Below are 27569 nucleotides of genomic sequence, written 5' to 3'. Positions count from 1 at the left end.
TGTGAGAAAGATGATGAAGAGGGGCCACTCTGGGTGAGAAACAACACAGCCAGCACACAGTGGAACAGGTTTGGCATGTTTCTCCTGATGCCCGTTTCATGGCCTCAGGAGGCTTTTAAATGGGAAACTAACCCTGGCCAATAACTGTGAGCACTATTGGGCAACTGCTTCTCTCAGATCTCTTGGCTCTAGCTGTACATTTTAGGGACTTACTGGTGATTGTTAAGGACTTCACCATTCCGAGGCACATCATCCCAGGTAGGCAGCTCAGTTCTGACCCTGGATCTTCTGTCTTAAGGATACCTGTCTTGTCCCACCACCTCAAGCCAACAGACACTTTTCCAACAAGTTACTGGGCACAGACCTGCAGACTTCACTTCTTGGGGCAGTAAGTTTACCTGAAGTTCTGGGAAAGGCCCTATCATCAATCAAATGGAGAGCTGAGGTGTGCAGAGTTAAGCAGGATGATGATAATCCAATTCACTGCCCTCATTTTACACACCTGGGCTTGGTCCCCCAGGTCAGAACCTAAGCCTCCTGTTTTTTTTTTCACCCGTTTGTTTTACTTCTCCCTCTGCCCCACGCAAGCCTGAGGTGAGGGTGTTACTCACTCCCTCAGATTTAACAACCAGAGTCAAACCCCAGCTGCTTTCCTAGGCTAGGAGAGCTCCTGATTCAGGACACGAAAATGGGGAAAGTCCGAAAATTCTCTCCTACAAAGAGACTCCTTGGCATCTACTTTCAGAAAAAGGGTCCTAGAATAAATCTCATAAAGAGCATCTAGTTTAATGTCTAGGGTGATTTCAAACCGATTTTCCCTTTAATGCTTTCTCCCCTACAGGTCTGCACACATGTACACACCCAACCACGTGCCTTAGTCTGGCAGCTGGGCTGCTTAGAGATTCCCACATATTTCTTGCTATTCCAGGCCTGACTCCTCAGAAGGTTGAACACTTCAGACATTCTAATGCCTCCAGGAGCCTGCAGATTTAAGGAAAGTTACTGTTTATATTCTTGAGAGTTCAGGAAGATCCACCCTTTGAAAAATCGATCGCGAGATTTTTAAATGCCCTTAACTCTTGACCATCTAAGTGACCAACACTGGACACCAAATATAAAATATACCTCACGCTGCTCCCATAATCTGATCCACAAATTCCCTCTCTCTTCCAAGGATAGAAGATGACTTCCATCACTTCCAAAAGATAACTACAGGAATAGGAACCAGCAAAGCCTGATCTTGGAGCCCCTCAGAGAAGGGAGAGTCTCTGGCTCTCTGATAAAGAGGAAGTGAGAGCACATTCCTTTTCCAGTGAGTGGCCTTGACTGGGAGGTAAGAACCTCCCACAACTTTTAAAAATGAGAAACCCGAGACTCATTATGAGTTTATCATGACCCAAGGACCCACAGGGAAAGAACAGTGGTGACAAGACCCAAATCCAGGTTTTCAGGAATCTGCCCCAAAGAGCTGTTATCAGAGAGATTCTCATCTGTTTGGAGAAGGTCCTGCCTGGAGGCAAGATTTTTGGATTTCGTATACCAGTTACATTTCAGAAAATGAAATTTAAGGAACCACTATAAGGCTGCCAGCTTTTTATTTTGCCAAATAAGGACATTTTAAAAGCCCAACTGCCATCTACTCTCACCACCAGCTCATGAAAAGAATAAAAAAGCCATAATCCCAGAATAAAAATTGGAGCATATCTCCAGCCCTTGAAAACCTTTGAACTGAATACAGTTTGCTTTTTGGGAAAAAAAAAAAAATCAGTATGTTTTCCCTATTTCTCTCATTTCACCTCAGATTGGTGAAAACTCTGTCACTGACCAAAAATCGATAATCATTAGGCGAGATGACTTCTCTGCTTAAGACTAGAAATTAAGAGAAAAACCCCAAACTTTAGAGATTTGGACCTTTCCAGGAGACCTGAGCTGGACAAATGTGGGAGATGGAGGAAATCAACAAACATGCTGTTTTGCTTATGTGAACGTGCTTTGTCAGCTACAAAGACCTGAGCAAATGTTGATTGCTGTGTTAATAAATCCAATGTTCAGTGAGCATCTACCTCCACATGGAGCCTCCCAAGTTTCGGTGAGCCCCTGGATGGTACAGTCCCCTTGCCTGTCAGGGATAAGAGGGAAGAAGACAGCCCCACCAAGTCAAAAATTATCTGAGAGATAAAGGCAGCCTCTGGTGAGTGGTCGAGGGCAGCAAATCAGCAGCATGACACAGACACAGACCCATGGATGTCATTTCAGACATACAGTTAGGAGCCCAGTGAGAACTGACTTCCTTCCAGGGAGCAGCTGCTCCACTCTGGCAGTCACAGATTATTGCTTTCTTGCTCATCGTTCCAATGGGGAAGGCATGGAGGATGAAGAGGACAGGGAAGCGGACGCAGTACTGTGGTGTAGAGGGAATACACAAAAAAGGCCCTGGATCTTGATCCTCATCCTTGACCATCTGCTGACTAACCATGTGTCCTTTGGTATCTCTCAGTTGTGGTTTCCTCATCTTTGTGGAAGGAATGATATTCTCTCTGTCTTCCTTATGGGACTGCAGTTAGACTGTAAGGAGACCCTTGAGGACAGAACCAGGTTTTTTTTGTTTTTGTTTTTTGTGAGAGATAGAATGCATGCAAGCGCAAGCCGGGGGGGGGGGGGGGGGGGGGGGGGGGAGGGAGAAGGGGGCGGGGTTGAGAGAGAGAGAATATCAAGCAGACTCCCTGTTGAGTGCAGAGCATCACATGGGGCTCAATCTCACAACCCATGAGATCATGATCTGAGTCAAAACCAAAGCTGGACACTTAACCAACTGAGCCATCCATGTGTTCCAATACCAGGTATTTCCATATCTGTTAGATATCGAGCCACCCATGTGCTCAATGTCTAACACAATACTCAGGAAAGGAAAGCGATTGGTAAACATCTGCTGAACTGAGCCAGAATGGGACAGCGTCTGTGAAAGCGCACTCTGTGCTGGGAAGCTCTGCACAATTGAATAAAAGGAAGGGTTATTGTTATCTGTTGGCCAAAATTATGCATCACACCATCTGTCAAATAAAAAAAAGACACTGGAAATCTCTCTGGGAGTAGATGGTGATATAAATAAAAAATAATTTTAAAAAAGATTTTATCTATTTATTTGAGAGAGAGAGAGAGAGAAAGCATAAGCAGGGGGAGCTGCAGCAGGAGAGAGAGAAACAGGCTCCCCACCAAGCAGGGAACCTGATATGGGGCTCAATCCCAGGACTCTGGGATCATGACCGGAGTCAAAGGCAGACACCCAACCGACTGAGCCACCTAGGTGCCCCCTCAAAATAATTTAATACCCACAGTTTCAAAAATAACTATAATATACAACCCATTAATTATATTGCCTAATAAATAGCTGTGTGATTACATCCCAGATTTAACTGCACTATACAATTTCCTTGCTGAGAATGTGTCTTTACTGCCCTTTGCCCTGCCCACATCGACTCTCACCCACTTATCTCACTGTATCCAGAAGTCAGTAGACAAACCCTGGTTCTCTCACCTATTTGAGGTTACATCTATATTGAGAGTTGAGGTTCCCTGGCTGGCCGCAGCTTTGGAACGTACAAGAGCTTGGGACTCCCTGATCCCCTCTTTATTCCTTTCCATCCACTCCATGTTCTGCCTCCAGCTCACTTTGCCGCAGTCCACTCCCAAAGCTTATCTCATCACTCTAAATCTGCTTTTCAAAAGCCACCTCCAGTCTCTTGCCTAGTCTCATTGGTCTGGCCCACACACCATCCCTGCTGGACCCCACCACACAGCATGTGCTGCCCATGGTCATGACAGTACAAACAGGTCTCAGCAGCTACGGCAGGCTGCCTGCCCACCAACCCCAAAGGAGGTAGGGCTCTGGTCTCTGCTCCTGGCCACTGAGAAACATGACGCAAATTCGGAAAGGCAGCCCCACATGCAGCCAGCCTTACCCACCACCCACCAATCACCTCCCCACCCAAATTTCTGCTTTCAGGAGGAATGCCAAGTCCCCCCTTGCCCTCTCACCCACCCACCTCCTGCCCCAGGCATTGGCCTACATCCTGCCCAATTCTGAGAAACCAAGAAGAAAATGCTCCTGGCACTTGTCTCTCAGAGCTTTGATCTCTCTAGCTTGGTTTAAGCTAATTCCACATGAAGATCATGCTAGAACCCAGACCGGTTACACCTTCCCACAACACAGGCAACGACAGGACTTACAGTTAGCTTTTAGGGAGAGTGTTTCTAAGCACCTGCAAAAACCAAGGCTGGCTCTAGGGGCATTAGTCCTCCAGAAGCGTTGCCTCCAGTACAGAACCATGTCCCTAAGCTCCCTCTGTAGCCCCCTACCTCCACGGGAGGAAATACACATCCTAAAAGTCAGAAGGTTTTTCTAACTTTTTGATAGGAGACTCTCAAGGAAGATGGACATTCATGGGATATTCTTATTTGTTAGTAGAGAAAGGAATTAAATGAAAGAAGGAAGAAAAGGAAATTTGCTTTCCAAATATAATAGAAGTGCCAATACACACGCCCACACACACATATTTTCTCTCTCTCTCTCTCTCTCTCTCTCTCTCCCTCCCTCCCTCCTGCCTCCCTCCTCCTTCTCTCTCTCTCTCTCTCTCTCATTGTGAACCACTCCCCTTTGCCCAACATGTGTGTCTCCCTGCCCCCCTCCTTGCCACGGGAAGTCTGGGTAGCTCCAGTTCTTCCTAGCTTAGGTCCCCCAGACCCCAGATTTTACCTCCCAGGCTGGAATTCAGGAACCAACAGGAAGACGCAGACAGCTGATTGGGAAGGAAGCAGACAACACTCCAGATCAGAGAAAATTGCCAAGGGTGGCCGATGCAGCTCCCATGAGAAGGAAGGAGACAGGGAGAGAGCCAGGGAATCCAGAATTTCCCTAGCCTTCCAGGAAGGCTCTGGTGTCAGCTCTCTCCCGGCACCAGCATTGACTGAAAACAAGGGGCAAGTCTCCTGATAAAGCGGGGGTCTGAAATCTGAAACTGCAGGTTGGCTGAGTCCTATATAAACACACTCACACCCCCGGCTCCTGGGGTCTGATGGCTCACCCGCTCTCGTTCCCCTCCCTCCCCACCCTGCTTGCAACTTGGTAACATCAGACAGCCCTCTAGCTGCAGCTCCTCCAGAAACCCTGAGCACGGAGCCAAGCAGAGCCTGGCAGACACAGGAAGGACCCGTCAGGCGCTGTCCACATCTCTCCCAGCCCCAGGCCCAACCCCTTCCAGCAGGGCACGCCCAGGTGCTAAAGCGGAGCTCAGGTACCAGGCACCAAGGGTGATGGGCAAGTTCTCAGTTTAGGAGGAGAGATTTCTAGACTCCTCCTTCACATCAAAGAATAGTATTTTCTTAAGGATCAGATTCCAGATGACTGGCCTGCCCTATGTTGTTTGCTAAACTCACCTTCCTCTCCTCTTCCGATTTTCTGCATCTGGCTCTTATGGAGACACCCCTTTTCCCTTACGGTTCACCCGCAATAGAATTAGGCCATGTGAGAGTGGGAAGGAAAAGAATGGAGACAACTGCCCCATTTTGCAGATGAGGGAGCTGAGGACAGGAAGAAGAATGGCTTGTCAAAGCTGGGGAGTGACTCTCCGTCTGATTTGGCATCTTGGATGGTAGAACTGAAAGAGAAGTCTTTAAAGTCACACAGAAAAAAAACGTCAGATGGACTCACATTTTAATACAACTAGACATTCACCTGAAGCACTGATTGTGAGAAAAATCATTTAGCGTCTCTGGGCCTCAATTTCCTAGGTTGTAAAGTGAGGCAAATGATACTACCCAAGAGAGTAACAATTTAAATAAGGTGACAGGTATGAAGTGGTGAATGAGTAGGAGGCACTCAGATCCACTACCCTCTTGCTCTGTTCACTATTGCACACCACCTGTTACTAGCTTCTCATTCAAGAAGGTAACTCTAAGTTGCCTTTAGTATTCACTATTCTTTCAGGTGTTGGTTTAATGTTTCTTGCTCATGGTCTTTATGTTCATCTGACTATTAACATCCATAGTTGACCTTGTGTGGTGCTCAGAATGCAACGCTTCACTTGTATAAAGTGAAATCTTTCATCTATAGGCTGAGGTCACAGATTCTCACTGGAGACCTCCCCATAGACATTTCTCACATCTCCACTTCCATGCTCCAAGCTTCATTCCCCCTGGAGCCCAACCACTTATTGGGCATTTTCCTTGAGGGTAACTAAACTTTGCCTTAAAGTTAGCATGCCTAAAATCAAATTAAGATTTACCATGCCATGACTAACCATATTATAGTATTGATGAGAAATAGTCTCCAAGATACAGTAAATGAAGACAGTGAGTGGCAGAGCAATTAACTTAGTATGCTACCATTTGGGTTAAGAAATAATTTGTAACTACCTATATGATTCTACAGAGCAGGGGTCATCAAACTTTTTATGTAAAGGATTAGAGAGTATATATTTTCAGGGCCATATATTTCAGGACCAATAAATGTCTCATGGGCCATATAGTCTCTGATGCAAATATTCAATTCTGCCTTTGTTGTACAAAAGCAGCTATGGACAACGTGTAGACAAATAGCATAAACAAATGAGCACAAATCAATTAGTATAAACAAATAAGCATAAGTGAATAAGTGTGGCTGTAAACAAGACTCTCCTTGTAGATACTAAAACACAAACTTCATATAATGTTAATGAATCAAAAATCTTAGTTTTTTCAGCCATTTAAAATATAAACGCCACTTTTGGCTCATGGCTCATAAAACATGAGGTAGGTGGTGGGCTGGATTTAGCTCATGGGTCTTGGCTTAGGCTGGCCTAGAGCATCTCAGGAAGGACACACCAGACACTGGTAACAGGGGTCACCTCCGAGGAGGGAGCTGGGAGCAGATCCATGACAGAGTAAGAGGGAAACTTTTCACTGGAAATTATTCTGTACCATTTGAATAATGCAACCTACACATGTTAAATATGGTCAATTATTAACGAGCTCACCATCCAAGTTCTCTTCTATCAACATTGATATTAACTGTCCCAAACAGGCTTGTAACCGCCAGGTGGACTTTGTGTCTCTCCCACCCAAGTCAGTAATCTGGTGCCCAAAATCCACTGGCCCAGCTCACTGCACTGCCTCAGCCCATGACAGTTATCTATTCTCTCCGGAGCATGCCTACTATGGCCCTTTACCACTCCATTGTCCTGTCCTGCAGCCTTCTACCCTCTGTTGACTGTCTACTTGTGTCAAGCTTGTTTCCAAAAGAGAGACTGAAGCCTTTTAAGGACTGGGACTATTAATTTCTTGCCTTCCCTCTCTGCTCTTACACCAGTGCCTCGTACCTAGAGGGAATGCCATAAATAGTTGCTTGACTGTTAATCCCTCATCCGGCTAGAGATGGTGTAGAACACAGGGAAAAGATCCACCCAGAATAGAAGCTGGTTCTGAGACACGTAACAGGGCAAGAGTGTGCATAGACAAAGTCTTTGATCGTAGTAAAGAATAGTTAGGGAAGAAGAGAGCTGTTAGAGTCAATCTGGTCCAGATAAAAGGGGCTGTGCTCTGGATAGGGAGTCAGTTCCTGACTCCCTGTGGGGAATATTCCCCTAATCCGCAGCTGGGGAATCTGGGTGATCTCAGAATTCGCTCCCATGTTCAGGAGGGACCCCGGTACTGAGCAATCTTCCCTTCCACCCTGCAATGCAGGAAACACTTTTTCCAGCACCTACAAAAGATGAACCTGCTGCCTGGACTTGCACAGGGACGAGGTGCCCACTACTTCTGAAGGTAGCCGGTTCCACTATTGAAGAGTGTGGTTAAGCATGCTTTCTGCTTCCACCCATTGTTTTGAGTTCTAGAACTACACAGATAAAGACTTTCTGAGTGGGTAACAAAAAAACTAATGATAACTGCCAAATATAATAGAGTTTTCAAATATTTCTTCCTTCCAAGAAGTTTAAAGGGTTTTTAAAGACACAAAATCATTGACTCTTTGAAACTGCAAATACCTTTGCTCAAAAATGTTTACTGAATGAAACTGAATGTAGTCCCTTTTCCTGCTTTTCAACATGAAAGCATTCAGGTTATGCAGTAAAAGGAATGGTTTTATTTCCTTACAGGAAGAAACTTCACAATCACCCATGGTGATGAGGGTCCTAATGTCCCATTTTACGCCACTGGGAACCCATGAGTAGAGGAGTTAGCTAGTTTGCCCCAAGTCACACAGCTAGTATATTTTAAAGCCAAATTTCAAATCTAGGCCTGCCTCGCTTCAAAATACAGTCTTTCCCCTAAGGTCCAAAGTTTCCACGACAGTTGATTATCTTTGTCAACCTCATTCCACCTCTGAAATGGGCAGAAATTAATATTTCCATCATTTCCATCAAAAGCACAGGGGGAAATTACCACTTCTAACAGTCTGCAGCCTCTTGCCAGATCTATCCTCATAAGGCATTCAGGCCTTCCCAGGATGGCAGGAATGAGGTCAAAGACAGGTCAAAGCCAGGATTCTGGCACCCCAGAGACACCCTTAGGGGCAGGGTGACATCAGTCTAGCTCCCCCATGGTGCACAACCCTGTGGTTCCCATCAGTCAAGCTTCTCAGGGGCCCAGCTCCAGGCCTCCCAACAGGGCTGTGGTGCTCGGGAGCCCATGGAGCATGGCATTGTTTGGGCAGCACAAACACAGCATTGACCTGGGTCTTGCCACCTTCCCTATGTAAGCTGTTTTTGGCAAACATTTGTCTGGCTTGCCCAACAGAGGGCTGGGGGCCACTATGACCCCAAGCCTGACAACCCCAGTTCTGGGAAGATGGGCTACGGAGTGCTGGGGCTAGGCGCTGAGGAACCACACACACTTTGATCCAGCCACTCCTCCACCCCTCAGCAGAGAACTGCCTATATTGCTTGGCGTCTCCCATACCCTCTGAGCAGCTCTGAAATGTTTGCAGCCTGGTCCTTAGCCCATTATTGAAGCTCTGCTTCAGATCCCCGAGTGGCTCCAGATTGTCCGGTTGGAGTTCATGGTGCTCAGTGATGCCCTTCTCCACCCTACCTGGCTCCCTTTCCAACCTACCCCATAGGGGCCTGGAAACACACCTGGTTGCTCTCCACCTCGGAGCGCCTACCACCGGAGATGCGCACATGTCTGGGCTCATCTGGCCTCAGTGACTACTGAGGCACAGGAGATGACCTTCCCCATTTCTCAAGAGGGCAAACCACAGCCAGGAGTTGAAAGCTCACACAGGATGTTAATGTTGGAGGCAGAAACAGGCCCTGAGCCCACTGCTTCTTTTCTCCGTTGCTGCGGAAAAGACACTCCCTCTTCTCCATAGTATTTAGTCTGGACTGGCCCAAGGAAATTCCACAATGCTCTACCTCTCCTGCTCCCATTCTCAGGTAGCTGTCTTTGAGACCTTCACCTGACACTCTCAAGCTACCCACCCTTTTATCTGCCACCTCCCTGGGAGACGTGGTCATTAGCCGAGAGCACTATGTAGGTGTCTAATTAAGCAATCAGCAGAAAATGCAGAAACCTGTTCAAGCCACCCCATGAGCATCCACCCAGGGATCCTCTTACAGTCAACTCCCTCCCCCGAGCTTCCTGGAAAGGTCCCTATTGTTCGCCTGGAACATAGAAAAGTGTCCAATTCTGCCCTCCTACTTATCTGCTGGCACTGACTTCCTGGACTTGGCATACCCCCAGGGGGTGCTATTCACATAGAACACAGTGTGAATGGTACCCCCAGAATTGTGGGACATGGTAGCCCCAGGTGGATGGGAAAGTGAAGGTCCTCAGAGAGGGGGGACAGGGTATTCTGAGAAGATGTCTGCCTACCTGGCTTTTTTAGGTGTCCCAGAGCTATTTGCTGCTGTGCTGGAATTTTGGGGTCAGGACACAGGAAGGAAGGAGCCCTTGAGTGGTTGGTAGGAAGGTGGCAGGGGTGGAGGCGGGCAGCAGAGGTGGCTCAGCGCTCCTCCCACCTGTGTCTCTGAGTCCTCTCTCTTTTCTGCACTGTCTACTCACCTGTTCCTGCTTCACCTTTTAAATGGAATGTCCCACTTGCCCTGGGAGCCCAGGGGTGGGTGAGAAATTCTGTGCTCAAGAAGACTTCCTCCTTTAGAGACTGGAGTCCTGGGATTCCCACAGAGGCTGCTGTGGATGACAGGGGCAGGAAATGGGACAAGGGCAACAGCAGAGGAGGATCCTTGGAGGACAAGACAGACTTGAACTCACGCCCACTCCCCCCAGCCTGGGGATGGTCAAAGTGGGGGACTGGAAACTACAGACACCTGCCCCCTCCCTTGATCCTGGCAGATCCCCCTCTCAGGTGTCAGATGGGCACCCCAACAAGCTGAATGAGACCCTCCTCCTCATCTCTTCTCCTCTGCCCTTCCCTGAATCATACTTGTCTTTCTTCTTTGAAGCCCTTATTGCCAGGCCCAGAGACCTCTTTCAGTCTCATCTCTTCTACCCTCACAATGGAGCAGAGGAGGGTAGGCACGCCTGTACTGATGCCTGCAAGCTTTTCAAAGGGACAGTGTGTATGCCTGTGTCGGGGGGGTGGGGGGTAGAAGGGGGGTGGACAGCACCTCAGGACCAGTCCAGGGCTTCTAATCCCATGGGGGCTCCAATTACTCCAAAACCACACCCCTGTATCAATGTAGGCCCCAGTGCCCTTCCGTGCCCCAGGACTCTGCCAGCTTGGCCCAGAACCCTGGCACACACTCTTGTTCCACCAGGATATGCGGGTTCTCTCTGACAGAAATGGGAGAATAACTTTTCTTTCCAGCCGCTGGGCCCTGTCCAGCTGTTTTCCAACTCCGATGAGACAACTTGGACTTTGATTATAGCAGGAAACATTAGGTTAGACACCAAGAAGCACTTGGAACAAGTGATAAGAGAAAGTTTAGGACTCTGCCTTGTGCTTTAGAAATACCACCAGTTTCCCTCTGTAGAGCAGGACTTAATGCCTGTTTCCATCATGTTACCCTCTTGCTCAGAAATTCCCAGTGGCTGTCCCCTCCCCTACTGGATACAGAAAGGCCTAACTCCGGGGCACCCAAAGCTCACTGCAGCACATACCTATTCATCTTTTATTTAATATATTTTAAAAGATTTTATTTACTTATTTATTTATTTATTTATGAGAGAGAGAGAAAGAGCACGCATGCACGTGCATATAAGCAGGGGAAGGGCAGAGGCAGAGGCAGAGGAAGAGACTCACCACTGAGCAGGGAGCCCGACTCAGAGCTCCATCCCAGGACCCCAGGATCATGACCTGAGCCAAAGGCAGACACTTAACCAACTGAGCCACCCAGGGACCTCCCACCCCATTCATCTTTTAAATGGCATATTCCACCGCCCTGTATGTCAATTTTCTAACGAGGCCAAAGCTTCTCAGTATTTCCCCAAAGGCTGTAAGCAACTCTGTGTGTGGCCATGACACCTCCTCCCTCTCACGAAGAGGTCCCACTCCTCTTCAGCCACCACAACCAGCCAACCTTTAAGGTTAAGCTCAACCAAACTAATTACCTGATAACCCAGGAACTCCTCTATAAAACCCATTCCGCAGGGCACCTGGGTGGCTCAGTCGGTTAAGTATCTGCCTTCCGCTCAGGTCATGACCCTGGGATCCTAGGATGAAGCTCTAGAATGGGGCTCCTTGCTCAGTGGGGGGCCTACTTCTCCCTCTCACTCTTTGGGCTGCTCCCCCTGAACGCCCCCTCTCTCTAATAAAGAAATAAACTTTTAAAAAATTCCCCAATTCCATCCTAGATGCCTGTTGAATGTAAATCTCCCAGGAGAGGCAGGTGGACATTGCTGTAAGGCTGAGCTCAAAGGTCATCTCTTCCAGAAAGCCCCTGTTAAATACCCCAAGCCACAGAAAGTACCCCACCCCCACCATGAAGATATGCGTAGGTATCGGTCAAGCATTTCCTAGACATGTCTTAAGCATCCACAGTGTTAGGATCTAAGAGAAGATGAGGTCCCTGCACACAGAGAACCCCCAATCTAGTGACTGGACAAAGACCAAAACCCACAAAACCAACCTCAAAGCAGCCCATGATGGGGGCGGTTTGAAGGAAGAGTCAGGAGGTGTCCAGGGAGGTGGCAGCATGGGGACAAGAGCTTCTGAGAGACAGAAGGTGGGCATTCTAGAAGGGAGCCGCTGTGAAGAGGTAGAGAATGTTCAGGCCCCTTGGCTAGGTCAGGGGCTACACTGGGAGGTAAGAGTAACAATAGGAAGGAACAGCGAGTGTGTGTTTACTGTGTACACTATTGAAGCTGCTGTCTACTTATGGCCTCCTTCATCCTCATCACTAAATGAAGCTGGAAGAGTACTGGGGGCCAGGCTGTGGAGTCCCACCATGCAAAGTAGCTCCTGCTCAATTAATAGTTTCTTGGTGATCAATAGATGAAATGATCTCTGAAGGCTCACTTCCAGAGGCAGAAAGGCAGGGTCCTTCAGGAGCAACTATGGCTTGGAAAAATATTCTCCTAACTTTTTAAACTATTAAAAGCAACACCAGGGCTGATGAGTGGAGGAGAGGTGCTGGCTGAGGGAGAGCCTGGCTTTCCTGATGCAGGATGTAAGAGTGGGTGTTAGAGCACGCCCGGTCCCCACAAGAACCCAAGCAAGGCTTGGGGAGACAGCTGCCTGAAGGACAGCTGTGGGTGGCTCACAACAGGGACCCAGGAGAAATGCTCTCAATGGGCTGGCCTAGGAGTACTTGACCTCCACAGAGGTCCCTTGTCCCAAATGCCAGGGCATGACCTGTGCAGGCAAGGGTCCCTCAGCACACCTCAGAGTGGGCAGGGCCTCCTGAACTGATCTTATCCTTCCTCCTGCTCCACAGGTGTAGTAGCATCTTAGCGGACCCATTCCAGAGAGACGGAGGGGCCTTCTAGAAGGTCTACAAGTTTCCCTGGTTTCCACCTTTTCCAGCGTGCTGGTCTTTGGGTTAACCTTTACCTGGCTGGCTAGGATTTAAACCCATCCGCCACTGGGGAAGTCAAAACAGATGTCAAATTTACTCAGATAGAAAGGACACCATGGTGCACCTGGGTGGCTCAGTTGGTTATCCCAGGGTCCTGGGATTGAGCCCCACATCGGGCTCTCTGCTCAACGGGAAGTCTGCTTCTCCCTCTCCCTCTGCCTTACACTCCCCCTGCTTGTTCGCTCCCCCTCCCCCCATGTCAAATAAATAAAAAAATAAAATATTTTTATTAAAAAGGACACCATGGACAGGTGGAGGCTGCAGTGCATTCTTCACTTCTCTGAGTTCTGCATTCAAAGAGGATAGGGTGGGAATAACTCTACCTTAACTCCCCAGTGGGAATTCAGAGCTGAAGAACAGAAGAACCAAATGATGAACCCGGGTATGTGAAGAGGCCTCTCTGTATCCACTTCACAGTTAACACAGAATCACATCATCTACCATGTAACCTGCAGCTGAAATGCCCAGAACTGGAGGCCCGGAGCCCTGTGCTCTAGTCTGCTCTGCGCCTTGGCCAAATCACAAAGTATCTGTGCCTCTCTTCCTTTACTTATGGAATAGAATGGGAACCTATGTTTATCTAATTCAGCCCCTTGTGAGTATAAAATAACTCAATATACATAAAAATATTTCCAAAGTCAAACCTTAAAGCAAAACATAGTGGATGTTGATAGAATATCAATCAGTTCATAAAGAGACCCCCAGGTATTTCAAGCCCTCAGCAATGAGCCCCACACTCTGGGCTCCAGGCAGGGGCTCCAGCTTGCGACGCCTTTCCCTGGTTTGAGTCTGGGAAGTGATAAGAATAACCCTGAGCAAAATCCCCACAGCCAGGGCTCCAGGAACACCTGACCCCAGCTGCAGCCATCACCTGGGCTCTGAGCACATTCTCTTCAGAGCCCCACGTCTGGGAACCACAAGGTACCTTCCCACTGCCATAGAGCCCCAGCGCTCCCAGCTAGAGCTACACCTGTTTCTGAAAAGAGGCCCCCCCAGCCTGTCATGTTCCATCCTCCTTCCTCTCAGGAGTGTCCTCCTCACTACCCTCCTTGCTTTCTGAGTAGATTCCAAAGGACAGTGACATTCACACTGTATTCTTTGTTTGTTTGTTTGTTTGTTTAGATAGAGCACACATGCACAAGGTCAGGGAAGGACAGAGGGAAAGAATCTCAAGCAGACTCCACACCCACTGCAGAGCCTAGATGCGGGGCTTGATCCCACAACCCTGAGGTCATGACTTGAGTTGAAACCAAGAGTTGAATGCTCAACCAACTGAGCCACCCAGGTGCCCCCACACTGTAATTTCTGAATTACAATTTAAATCAAGATTGGTGGGATGCCTGGGTGGCCCAGTGGTTGAGCGTTTGCCTTTGGCTCAGGGCGTGATCCTGGTCCCAGGATCGAGTCCCACATCGGGCTCCCTGCGTGGAGCCTGCTTCTCCCTCTGCCTGTGTCTCTGCCTTTCTCTCTGTCTCTCTCATGAATAAATAAATAAAATATTTTAAGTAAAAATAAATAAATTAAATTAAAAAATAAATCAAGATTGGCATTTAAAAAATTTAATGGCACAGAAAATATCAGAACACACAGCAGTCTGTAAAAGTATTAAAAGCTGTAACCCACATGTGCACGTGCACACAGAGTATTAGAATCTTGACTCAGCTGCTTAATCTTTCTATGCTTCAGTTTCTTCATCTTTAAAGTGGGTACAGCAACAGTGTCCACTCCGTAAGGTTATTGTGAGGATTATGTTAGTCAATATACATAAAGCATTTGGAAAAACACTTGGCACAAGTGCTATGTAAAAGTTTAATTTCATATATTTATATGCACGTATAAGGGTGTGTGTGTGTGCACAGGTGTGTGCATTTCTTTGTACACAAGGTAAACATCTTTCTGTAGTATGGTGAAAAAAACCTGAAAACCACTGCTCTGGGAGAAGCTAAGAGGTGTCTCTCCAAGGACAACATTAACTTAGAGACCAGTTCCCAAGTCTCAAAGGCTTCACAGGTGTTTGCACACCTCGTCTTAGGGAGAGAGGCAAAGACAATGTGAGGAACACACGGCCGGGCAGCACAGATACTGAGAGCATCATGCTAAGTGCTTCCCAAATTGAATCATTTAATCCACCATCTTATGAGCTGGGTATCATTATTCCCATTTTACAAGAGGAGGAACAGAAGCACGGAGAGATTAGGTTGCCACACAGCTAGTAAGTAGTAGAGTCAGGATTTGAATTCTACCTCCCAAATCCCGACTTTTAACAGTCATACTACACTGTCTGCTTCACTTTGATGCCACCTTCTTGCAAAGGAGAGGGAAAGCCAGACCTAAGAAGGTTCTGAGGCGGCAGCCTGCTGTAAGACAGGTTGCCCTCTCCTCAAAAGCAAGCAATTTAATTTTCCAATGGCTTGATTTGGGGATACAGCACTTCCAGGCTCCCACCAGAGAGAGTCCAGAGAGTTCTACTACAATAGTTGGAAGTAACAGACTCAGGTAACAAGGCTCATAACCATAAGATGTGCTAAGTAGTTGCTTAATTTCTCCAGTATGAACTTGCATAGAGACATCAGATTTTCCCACACTCTTTATTCTAGAAGACCCAGGTTCATTCTGATCATGTCCAGTTTTACCTTCTGCACAGCCCCGAGATGCCAGGAGGGGCTGTCCTGTTCCCCAGCCCTGAGATGCTCAGCCTTGCCAGCGGTTACCCTGTGAGTGAGTGAGCACCCTGTGAAGACTGGGAAGGTGTCCGGTGCTGGGGAGCTGGGAAGTTAGGTTCCCTCTGTCTCAAAGAGCCTGGTGGCACTGGTTCTCCCACCAGCTCCTGTTTCCCTCCTCCCTTGACATCGACGAGAACTCCTCCTGCACACAAGGCACTCTGTTTACCTTTGGAACTGTGGGTTTCATCAAACCCAGCTACTCCTTCCAACAGGGAGAAAGAGGAGAAAGAAGACAACATGGGCTGTGATCAGGGACGAGGCCCCTCTCCCTCTGGCTGCCTGCTGTCTGTCACTTGGCTCAGGGAACCCCAGAGCTTGAGCAGGAGGAGGAGCTGAAGCCCTTCAGCTCTCTGGACCATCTCCTCTGAAATCCCCAGCGTCCCCATTTACTGTCCTCTCCAAGGAGAGCTGGCCAATACCCCCTCCTTCTAGGTGAAATCCAGGACTTTTGTTTGGATCTTTTCCTTCTGTGTTAAACTTCAAACACTGATGACGAAACAAAACCAGCCAACAAATGGAGAAACTGAGGTCCAGAGAGGCTGGGGGGATTGCTCCTGGTCACAGGTGGATATAAGTGACAGCAGGTCCGAGGAAGGCCGGGCTCCTCCCAGAGCTGGTGGAAACTTCCCCTCCCCAGTAAATCCTCCTCCCCCGCTCTGACAGAAGTGACCTATTCCGTGCAAGGCACGCTGGCCCTGGGGGTAAACCCTTGGAACTAGATCTCTGGAGCAGGTGAAGGGAGGATGGGTGGTCAGAGAGTGTTCTTGGCCTTCTCCAAAAAATCCAGAATAAGGCCCCTACAGTCTGTAAATGCTGCCCCATCTCTTTTGAAAAACAAGTCCTCGAGCCAAATCTGGCACATGCCAGGCAGCCAGGTACCTGGAAATGAAACAGGCAGCTATTCCGGGGATCTTGTGGCTTCTTCTTCATGCCAAAGAACTGGGTAGGATAAAGGGGAGGGTCTGAGCTCTATCACACTGCACTCTCTGAATGGGAAAGGCTGTTGTTGAAAGGTAGAATGCGTGACAGTGTTAGCCAGAGGCCAAGGCTGGCCTGATGACCCTTGGGAGCATCCTCAAGGGCAGTAGAAGGAGTCAAGTCAACCAACAGGACATAAAACACCACTAAGTGGGAGCCGAGGGCGCTGAGCTCCCTTTCTGCCCCTAGAGCTAATCCGCTGTGCATCCTCAGGCAAGCCACAAGCCTCTCTGAGCCTCATCTGCACCGGGCCGTGAGGACAGAGGCAAGGGAAGAGAAGAAACAAACTGCTTCCACCCCTGAAAGATTAAATCCACCCTCTTGGGCTGGGCGTCAAGGTTCTTCACAAGCCAGCCTACCTTCTGGCCTCTTCTCCTGAGACCCCACAGGTGTTCTCTGTGCTTCAGCCACTTGCAGTGCTGCTGTGTTTCCAGATCCAGGGGGCTCCCTGCATCTCAGTGTCAGGGCTCGCTGTTCCTTCTTCACCAGCTACACCCTTTCTACCCCTCACACTGACCTCAAGGATCAGCCCAAACCCACCCACTCCCACACCAGCAGCCTCCCTGCATCTGGGTGCAAAGCTCTCTATGCATCTGAGCTTCTTTTTCTTAATTCTTTGTTAATGAATCTACCCACAAGACTGTTAAAGGACCCATCAGGGGTACCTGGGGGGCTGAGTCAGTTGGGCATCTGCTCTTGGTTTTCACTCAGGTCATGATCTCGGGATCCTGAGATCGAGCCCCATGTGGGTCTCTGTGCTGGGTGTGGAGCCTGCTTACCTCCCTCTCCCTCTGCCTTTGCAACCCACCATCCCTACTCATGCTTTTTTTCTCTCTCTCTAAAGAAAAAAATAAAAAGGACCATGTCAAAACCATCATTCACCTAACAAGCAACTAGTAAATGTCTGCTCTGAGCCAAGCACCATTGGGTGCCAGGGTACAGAGGTGAGGAAGCCAGTCCCACAGTGTGGCGTGCCCTGTGCTCAGGACAGTGTGGGTGCAGAGGGGCTGCCTGCTGCAGTTGGGAAAGGCAGGTGCCAGGAGCTGCCCCTGGGGCCTGCAATGCACGCTCTACCTCCTCTCCTTTAGGGAGGGCTAAGGGATATTGGGAAGAAGAGTGCAAGAGCAGAAACCCTGACCCCTTCCTGAGCCCTTCACTGTAATCTCTTGCAATGCTTCCTACACACCATTTTTCTTAGTCCTCGAATGAACTCTCTGACAAAGGCCTTGGTAGATGAGAAAAGTGGTGCCCACAAAGGCTGAGAAACTTGCTCAAGGTCACATGGTAAGTGGCAGAGCTTAGGTGGGACCTCAGTCCATGGGACCCTCCCTTGCCCTTAGTCTCAGGCTGTCCAACTTAAATACACTAACGAAGGAGTACCTGTGTGTGCCAAGACTTCTTCTTTAAACAAGGAAATAATGATTATCAACATCAAGGCTCTAAACTGTGTGACTTTAGTCCTTGCTGCCTAGGTGGCCTTCTGGAAATTCTCTATTCCCTTCTCCTTCCATTGCAACAGCAGGTTCCCAGAACACCAATAAGCCAGCCAGCTTCCCACCCTGCCTGGGGAAGCCAGTGGGATCGCATGCCAGAGTGCTGCCAGCCAGTGCTTGCCACCTTCAAGGTGTCATTAGTGGCTGTTTGGCAGGTGGTCCCAGGCTCCTGTGGCCACAACCATGGCCCCTATCACCCAGAGCTATCCACCACTGGATTCTGCCCTTAAGGGCGGGAGGGGGGGGCAGCAGAGAATGGGCCTCCTGCTGTCGGCTCACCACCAACCACCACCACACTTTTCCCACACTCCTGCACATTCCCCCACCACACAATTTTCTCTCAGAACCCAGCTGTGGCTCTTGCCCATGCAAACTCCTCTACCTGAGCTCCAAGGGCTTTTTCCCAACATCCTCTACTCCTTTATTCCTTCCTTCTGTGAGACCACCCCCACCCCAAAACAAACCAAGCTTGCTGGCCCTGAGGAGTTTGCAAATGCCCTTCCTGTCCCATGGAATGTCCTCTTACCCATACAAGTTCTTTCCCTTCTTCCCATCCTAAATCTACACCATCTCTTCCAGGTAGCCTTCCCTAACAGACCATACCCAAACTTGATCTTGCCTTTGATTTGCATTTTCTCAGAACTTGACACCTTCCCTGCATTTATGTTGGTTACATCCATTTGTCACATTCAATAATTTGACAAACATTTACTAAGGGTTGACAATGATGGGCCAAGCATTTATTGACTGTCTACTATGTGCCAGGCACTTCCTTCAATGAGTTTGTACTCAAGCCCTCTGCTGAGGGAGGCTCACATCTGCACATAAGTTGGGAGCTGTCTCAGGGATGGTCTCCTCTTTGTTCCATCCCTGCCCCAACATTTACAAAGCACTTTCACTTGGGGCACCTGGCTGGCTCAGCTGGAACAGCATGGGACTCTTGGTCTCGGGTTTCTGAGTTTCAGCCCCACATGGGGTATAGAGATTATTTAAATAAATGAAAACTTAAAAAACAAACCAAAGCACTTTTACTTGTGCTTCCATTATCTTATTATATCTGCATGGCATCCCTACAAGGTAGGACAGAAGGGGTTATTATTCCATTTGAAAGATGGGGATGCAGAGGCCCAGAAAGATGAGGCAACCTGTCCAAGGGCCCCTAGCTGGTTACCAGCCAGATCATCAATAGAATTTGGGTCCCCTGACTCCCAAGGAGAGTGGCCTCCACCCCCACCATGCAGATGAAGATCCTTAAGAGCTGGATGGGACCTACTTTACCACCCATTTCTCAACCTCTCTCATTGCCCCTGGACCTTAGGGAAGAAAGAAGGCTGAGACAAAAGTGGAGGGCGTTAGGAAGTGCTGGTGTAACTAGAAACTTTGAACAAGCTTATCCTTGTATTCCTGGCACATGGCAGGCACTCAATACATATTTGTCGAATGGAATGAATGACTCACTGGCAAGGCCAGGGGCACAGGGTATGGGTGAGTTAGCAGTAACAGCCATGAACATGTACTGTGCATCAGGCATAGTCCTAAATGCAACTCCTTTCATCTTCACAGCCCTTGTGAGATGGCTGTCATCGAGTCCCTTTCACGAAGGAGACAAAATGAGATTAAACATCTAGAGCACTGGGAAGGAACCGGAGCAGCCTGGCTCCAGAGCTATGTTCTCCACCACCTTGGCCAAGTCCAGGTCATAGGCTCCTGCATCCACAGTAATCACTCACTTCTCATTACATGCGTACCGAGGGAGTGTTCCAACAAGTGCTGAGTGATGACTAAAGTCACACTTCTGCCCCGGGCCCTAAGGTTCTGCATGAGCCTGCATGATTTACCCTGACTGTAATAAGGGTGGCAGGCGGGGGGCTGTGTTTCAGCTGCTCCGGGTCCTATCCAGTGCCCACACCCCAGAGTCCTGCCACTACCCGTGGGCCTGACCCCCAAACAGCAGCTCTTGTCTCTGACCTGATGGCCAGACAGGTCTGATAAGCACCACGGCTATGGGTTGCCAAGGGCAGAGGATGGAAGGAAACTTCTGGTATCTTAACCAAAGCCAAAGGAGAGGGCGGGGTTAAGGAGGGTAGAGCTGTGTTTGTCACTGGAACAAAAACATGCTGAGAAGACTTATAAATAGAATCAAGAGAGGGGCCTCCGTGAATAACCCCTTTATGGGACAGGATGGGAAGGACCGGGCTGGGCTGCTCCAGCTCTGGCTAACTTTTGTGCTCTGTCAGAAAGGAGGCTGACACTGAGACAGGAAAGTCCCAGGACCACCTAGACAGGGCCAGGGGCCAAAGAAAGAGAGTGGAGAAATAATCAGCTCTAAGGCCCAGGTTCTCTGACAAAATCTGAGCTGGGAGGGATAAGAGGCAGAAGAAGGCATTTGGGGCAGGGGAGACTCTCCTGGAAGTCACAAAAGCTGGAAGGTGCTGGGTTGGAAGTTGGTTCCAATCTTTTGTGCTTGTACATGACCTTGGCTTGGGGGCTTACTAAACTTTCCATAACAGACTTCAGCTTTTTCATTTATTAAAAAAGGGTAGTGTGTCACCTGTACATATCTTTGTCCTCTGGCAGAGGGGACTTGTGAGGGTAAAGGAGACCAGGAACCAGAGGTCGCTGGGAGTTATCCGGAGGACAGGAGATGTGGACAGGCAGGTTCTGACCAGAGGTCTCAGCCACAGACAGGCCAGAGCCGGGCCAGCTGGGTTTCAGCTGCCCCAGTTGCAGGCGGAGAGAACAGCTAGTGTGATTGTCTCAGGACTCCTGAGAGATAAGGAAGACATGCCTTGTGCATGTCTAGTAGGTCACACCTCTGCCCAATTATCTGTCAGTCCCTGTCTTTAGGATCATCACACAGAAGCTGAACAGTGGGAAGAAATGTTCCCTGTGATTTAAATAACACAGAGAAGTGCGAACCGGGTCTAAGGTGCTGGCAGAAAAAGCACCCCCTGGCACAGGGTGGCCGACTGTCCCAGTTTGCCCAGCACCGAGTGGTTCTCAAAGGTAGGACTTCTGGTACTAAGCCTGAGACATATTGGTCGCCTTGCCGAAACACTCACACATGAACTAAGCCTCTGGTTTGGCAAAGCACCCATGGGCACCACATGAAATCTTCATGCTCAGGAATATCGAAGGCTCAGGTTGCAGGGTTGGTTGGGAGGCTGAGTGCCCAGATGCGCATCCCGGTGAGCCCTCGGCATGCCATGTTACTGCAGGCATACTCGCTGGGCCTTGCTTCCTCCAGAAGAACTGGATTTACCTCCTAGCTACAAGACACAACACTATGAGAGATGAACTAAAGTTGCTTGGGACCTGGAACCCTGAGAAAGGTCCTTCTTGGGGATTTCGTGGAGGAACCTGTGAGCAAACCCAGGAAGAGGCCACAGAGCAGAACTCTGGTTCCTGGCTGTCCCCAGAGGTCACTCTGTCCTACAATGATCTCAGTGGCTGGGGTGAGCAAGGGATGGGCATGGGGAGAAGCAATGAGGGCCATTTCCAGGCTACCAATGCCAAGCACAGCTGAGCTGTGATTAACTTATAGACAGAAATGAGCAGAAAAAGGGACAGTGCCCCCAGTCCTTGCCCTACCCAGCCCCCTCCCTAACCAGTCCAGCACACTGAGCTGAACTTCCACTGGCTGAATCCACTTAATTTTCTCCTAAGCTGCTTTGTGGGGCAGGATGCTGAGCACACAACGTGTCCAGTCCTGCTGTAGCTGAATTTCTCTACGACCGAGGGAAGGCTCCAGTTCCATGCCCCTTCTGCCAGCTGAAACAGAGCCCAGCCTCACACTGGGCCCCTGGGTTCATGGAAACCAGGGGCAGGAGTGGATACTCATCTCCTCCATCAAGGGCCTTAAAGGCAGTCTGCCTCCATCAAGGGCCAGAGATAAGAGAAGTGTCAGGATGGAGAAAGTTTCTCCCTCCTGCCTCCACCAAGTCAGTCATTCCTTAGTTCACCAGATGTTTTATCAGTACCCACCATGTGCAGAGCACAGGGAAAGAAACTGAGGTGGCTGAGACCCGGCCTCAGAACCCAAGGAGGGACAGGACAGCACAGTGAGTGGAGATCCACTGACAGGCCCCAGCTCACACTCTGAGCCCTCCAGGTATGGTTGCCCTGCTCTGTGTCCCCACACACCCCACCCAAGTGGGCACACGCAGAGAGATAGAGATAAGGAAAAGAGAAGCCAAAATCCCAGTTAATTCACAAAGCACGGCTCTGTGGGACAGATAATCAAGCTTTACTTCAATCTACAACACATTTCTGACAAATAACTTCTACTGAGCCCTAAGTCCAACCCCTAAGGATTGAGATAGATAATTAAAGAGTCTAAGGAGAAATGTAATCAAACCCCCTTTCCCTTTCCTTCACTGGTTTGTTCGTTCATTCATTCATCCACATTTCATGAGTGCCCTCTATCTGCCGGCACAGAGCTAGGCACCGGGACTCAGGGGGAAAATTCAATCTGACCTCACTCCATGTCCACTGCCCCATTCTGGCTGTATGATCTAAGCGAGTCATGACTGTGCACCCTCGAACTCTGCTCACTGCCCAGACCCTGGGGCCTATGCTGAGGCCGGAGGAGTACACGTAGAAGACTGTTCTGCACGGCTGCCTCTGTAGTGTGGAATTACAGGCAAAGCAGACACTTAGGCTTCTGCCTCTCCTTGGCCTCTCCCCTCCCCTTCTCCTCTGCCCGGGATGGAAACTCTGCCACTCTGGGCTCACATGCTTGAGTCACAAGGCTGAGTGCCTTGCAAAAGAAGTAGTTCAAGGATATAACAGGCAGGAGGCCAGTGAAACAAAAATATAGCATTTCATCTTGTTCATTATGTACCAGTCTTCTTTTTTTGATGCCTGAGAAAGTAGCGCCAGTGCTTACTGTTTGCCCAGCCCTCCTACCTCTCCTTCCCACCTGGTATTGAGGCCTTGATCACTACTTATCTTCCCCAGTATTCCTTTCTTCATTTCTCTCAAGGCCCACAAAATGGTGCCTTACTGTCTCTATTGCCCAGCACAGAGAGTTACTGGACCTGGCCAGTGATAAGGAGCTAATGCAGAGCAAATGAGCTTGGTGTCTACCAGTCTCCCTCCCCGGTTCCTTTCCTCCCCTCTAGGAGTCCCACCTCTGGAGCCCTTCCTGGCCTGGAGTCTCTGGCCCACTTAGGCCAATGACAGCACCGGGAGCCCCCGTGGTTGATTGACACCTTGTAAGTAGGCTTCCTCCTCTGCCCAGGCAGGTTGTTGGGTCTAATTGTCTAACTGCAGATTTCCATCTCTGATCTGTATGGGAAGATGGGCAAGCAGCTATGCCAGGCCCCAGGGGACCACAAGCTCCTGGCGCGCAGGCCCGTCCACCTGGCTCTCTAGACCTGAGGCCTCAGGGGGCCTTCTCAAGGGTAAGACACAGCCCAGTTGTCTAAGAGGGAAAAATACAAGAGGGAGTGTAAGCCAAACCCTGTGTCCTCCTGCTCCCCACTCCCTCCCGCGTGCTCCCATTCCTGGGGAAAGGACAGAGCAGGTATCAGACAGCCAGGGTGGCCAGGTTTCCTTTCCCATTCTGGGTACAGTCTTCTGACTCTGTTTCTGAGAGCAAGTTCCCTGACTTCTCCTGATACCACCTCATCATCGTTAAAATTCAAGCTGGAGGGCAGCCCCGGTGGCGCAGCGGTTTAGCGCCGCCTGCAGCCTAGGGTGTGATCCTGGAGACCCTGGATCGAGTCCCACATCAGGCTCTCTGCATGGTGCCTGCTTCTCCCTCTGCCTTTCTCTCTCTCTCTCTCTCTCTCTCTCTCTCTCTGTGTGTGTGTGCGTCTCTGTGTCTCTGCCTCTCTCTCTCTGTGTCTCTATGAATAAATAAATAAATAATCTTTAAAAAAAATAAAAAATAAAATTCAAGCTGGAGCCCTGGCTACTTTGAGATGATAGACGCTGGGGTGAACAAGAAAGAAACTGCCATTAGATGCTGCTTGGATTTCCTTCTTGATGGGTCCAAGAAGCAGCGCACAAACCCACATCTGTGATAACCAGTTAATTTTCCTCTGCCACTACTCTGTCCTGGGCAGCATCTGCAGATCCTCTCAGTTACAGACCAGGTCACTACAAACAGGTGTGCCAAATAGCAACCACTAACAATTACTGAGCACCTACTGTGTGTCAGGCACTGTGCTAAGCTCTTTGTTTGTACGATCTCACTTAATATTCATAAGAACCCTGTAAAACAGGTAGAGACAGTGATGCAGATAGAAGTTAGCTAACTTGTCCACGGCCAAGCAACCAGAAAGTGGTAGATTGAAATCCACACTCAAGCAAGCTGACCTCAAGTGTTTCCTTCTTATCTTCTCGTGTGTGTGTTTGCGCGCATGCATGCACATGCTTAGCAAACTATAAACTATTACACAAATATGAGGAGTTATTATTAGATCACTGATGGTAGCATGAGCCAGGGGTGGGTGCAGGGGATAGTCAGAGAAGATTTACGCCTGACCATTAATCTGATTAAATATGGCTGAACTGTATGTATTTCAGAGCTAATTGGAAATGTTATTTAGAGTGTCTTGTTCTGACTCTCTCCATCAGCACAGACTTGAAATTTGACTGAATGTAAATGCAAAGGACTCTTTCCAGGACTCCCAAGCTCGTATTTATGGGATACTGGTCTTAGTGATTTACAGAGAGGCCACAATGGGGAAGAGTGAGCCACCATGTTGCCATGTGGTCTCAGCTTTCACAGCAATAGGGAGAAGGAGGCCTCTTCCCAAAGTAAGGGTTCACTTATTGTGGGAGGCTGGAGCAACATCTAATTAGAGAGAGTCATTAATAGGCAATTAGCCTGTAATGAATAAATGGATCTAGGCAGTGATCATCAAGGCTGGTAGCACCACAAAAGAAGAGACACTCAGACATTGTATGTCTCCTGATACATGTACACCCTGCAACCAAGAGGTATTTGCTTATTTCCCCCAGTAAGTAAATTAAAGGAACCTGAATTCGATTCAGCCCTAAATGTATCTACACACACAGGATATATAGGGACAGTGTAACACATTAAATGACACGGAGACAATGCAATCAACCAAATTCAGAATGTGAAACACTCTTACAAAACAAACTGCCCAGTATCTTTAGCAAAACGTTGCAAAAGAGAAGGAAAGAATAGAGATTAAGAATGAGTTAAAAATCTATGATAACCAATCACAACATATGGACTTATTTGAATCCAAATTAAAGAGAAAATATGGAAAAATGTATATAATAATGAGAGAAATATGCATACTAACTGGAAATTGTATTATATTAAGGAATTGTTAATTCCATTTAGATGTGATAATTACACTTATTTTTTAAGAGTCCCTTTCTTTACAGATGAAATGATAAGCTATCTAGGATTTACTTCAAAATAATCAGAAGGTAGAAAAAACTGGAAGTATAACTAATATAACATGGGCCATAAGCCGACTTCAGAATTACTGAAGTTTGGGAACATGGAGATTATTACCCTATCTTCTCTACTTCTGTATATGTTTGCAATTTTCTATGATACAAAGAGGTTTTTTTGTTAGGGTTTTTTGTTGTTGTTGTTTATTCTTTTAGATTGAGAGAGTGCACGCATGAGCAGTGGAAGGGCAGAGGGGTAAGCGAGAGAGACAGTCTTAAGCAGGCTTCATGCTCAGCATGGAGCCCGGTGCTGGGCTTGATCTCACTACCTGGAGATCCTGACCTGACCCAAAATCAAGGGCTGGGCCCATGTTGGGCGATCGTAAGATGACTGAGCCACCCAGGGATCCCTGGTTGTTTGGTTTTTTTTTTTTTTTTTTTAAGATTTATTTATTTATGATAGACATAGAGAGAGAGAGAGAGAGAGAGAGAGAGAGAGAGAGAGGCAGAGACACAGGCAGAGGGAGAAGCAGGCTCCATGCAGGGAGCCCGACATGGGACTCAATCCCGGGACTCCAGGATCGCGCCCTGGGCCAAAGGGAGGCTCTAAACCGCTGAGCCACCCAGGGATCCCCTGGTTGTTTGTTTTTAATAAAAATCTGACCCTTTGTAATTATCACTGTGGTAATAATACAAGCACAGTGCAATAAAACCCTGTGAGCTGGCCAGGCCACTGGCTCTGGCCCCTGGGGCTCCCCCCTTGAGAACATGCTGGGAGGGCCCCCCTCATCCCCGTAGGCTGCTTTTCCCTTTCCTGCAGGAACAGTGAAGACATTACACCTCACCTTCTACAGCCAGATCCTTGGACAGAGGTAGGGCCATTTTTGCATAAAAGAAAGCAAGCCTCTTAAGGTCCCACTACAAGACAATGGAGGAGCCGCACTCAATTGCCAGATGCAAAATTCAACATTCCCCCTTCTGCCCAGACCACCTTGGCTCAGGGCTGAAAACAGGGTTTTTCCAGCCCCCCATTTAATTTGGCCTCTCACTACCCTGGGGTCTCAAAAAGAAAAGAACTCGCATCTCCACAAAGCAGCATCTGTGCTGGCTGGGGCAAATGCCTTCTTGCCTTTCTGCTTCTATTAGATGCCAGAGTAGGGCAGGGGAGAGGGGGAGAAGGAAGAAGGTATGGGAAGAAGAGGCCCCAGAAGAGCCAAGCACCTAAACCCACGCTCGAGCCCAGCCCAGCCCTGTAGAAGGGCCCAGGCTACAGTCAACCCCACCTCGGGTAAACACTGGGTGCCTCCTACGCTGCTCCTTCCCTTAGTACTTCCTGGTGCTGCTGATCACAGGGTTCATGGGAGAGGAGAGAAGACGGAGGGAGATAGGGAGGGAGAATTCAGAAAAGAGAGGGAAAGAAGGTACAGGGTGTCAGAGAAGACCTTGGGAAGGTAAGAAATACAAGGGGAAAGCACTAGACCCAGCACATTCCAGAGCTCAGATCTGCTAAGGAAAGAATTGAGTGAAAGAAGCAAAGAGAAAAGGAGAGAGAGTGGGAGAAAGCTCAGTAGGGATTGAGGGAGCGGGGAGGGTCCCAGAGACCCCCAGGAACTGGTCACCCAACTGCCCACACCACACTGGAGCCCCACGCTTCTGGTGGCCCCAGGGGCCATGCCCAGCCCAATTTTCTCAGGGGGAGTTCCCAGCCCTTACCAGCCCAGGAGGGTGTGTGGGAGCCAGCTTGCAGACACACCACATGGCCTGGAAGGTCCCTTCCCTACCTCCTAGCAGCCTGCTCCTGGAAGAGAGACAAGTGGACTGATCCACCTGCCTCCTGAGGGCAGAGTGCCAGGAGGGAGGCTCCACCTCAGACCAGTGGCCAATCAAGGGAGCCAGAGGAGTCTGCCCAGAGCTGCCCATTGGGGGGGACACAGGGTTCACTTAAAATTCATCCAAGGTGCCTGTTCCATATTGATGCCCAT

The 27569-nt window shown here is 48.9% G+C and overlaps 1 protein-coding gene across 13 annotated transcripts in view; it reads right to left on the bottom strand.

Moving 5' to 3' along the window:
• PLEKHA6 (pleckstrin homology domain containing A6) overlaps positions 1 to 27569 on the bottom strand; it is a 140105-nt gene that overhangs the window by 68016 nt on the left and 44520 nt on the right. The window contains exon 1 of one of the 13 annotated variants that reach the window (XM_041722834.1): positions 4754 to 4776. The exons of the other annotated variants lie outside the window; for them this stretch is intronic. The gene's annotated coding sequence lies outside the window, so the exon portion shown is untranslated. Of the gene's footprint in view, positions 1 to 4753; positions 4777 to 27569 lie in introns of those variants that run through there. 13 annotated transcript variants of the gene reach the window in all.

Source organism: Vulpes lagopus, chromosome 11 (assembly GCF_018345385.1).
Source record: "Vulpes lagopus strain Blue_001 chromosome 11, ASM1834538v1, whole genome shotgun sequence".
NCBI classification, from domain to species: domain Eukaryota; kingdom Metazoa; phylum Chordata; class Mammalia; order Carnivora; family Canidae; genus Vulpes; species Vulpes lagopus.
Note: the sequence above shows the minus strand (reverse complement) of the source record. Positions and strands in the feature narration are given on the sequence as shown.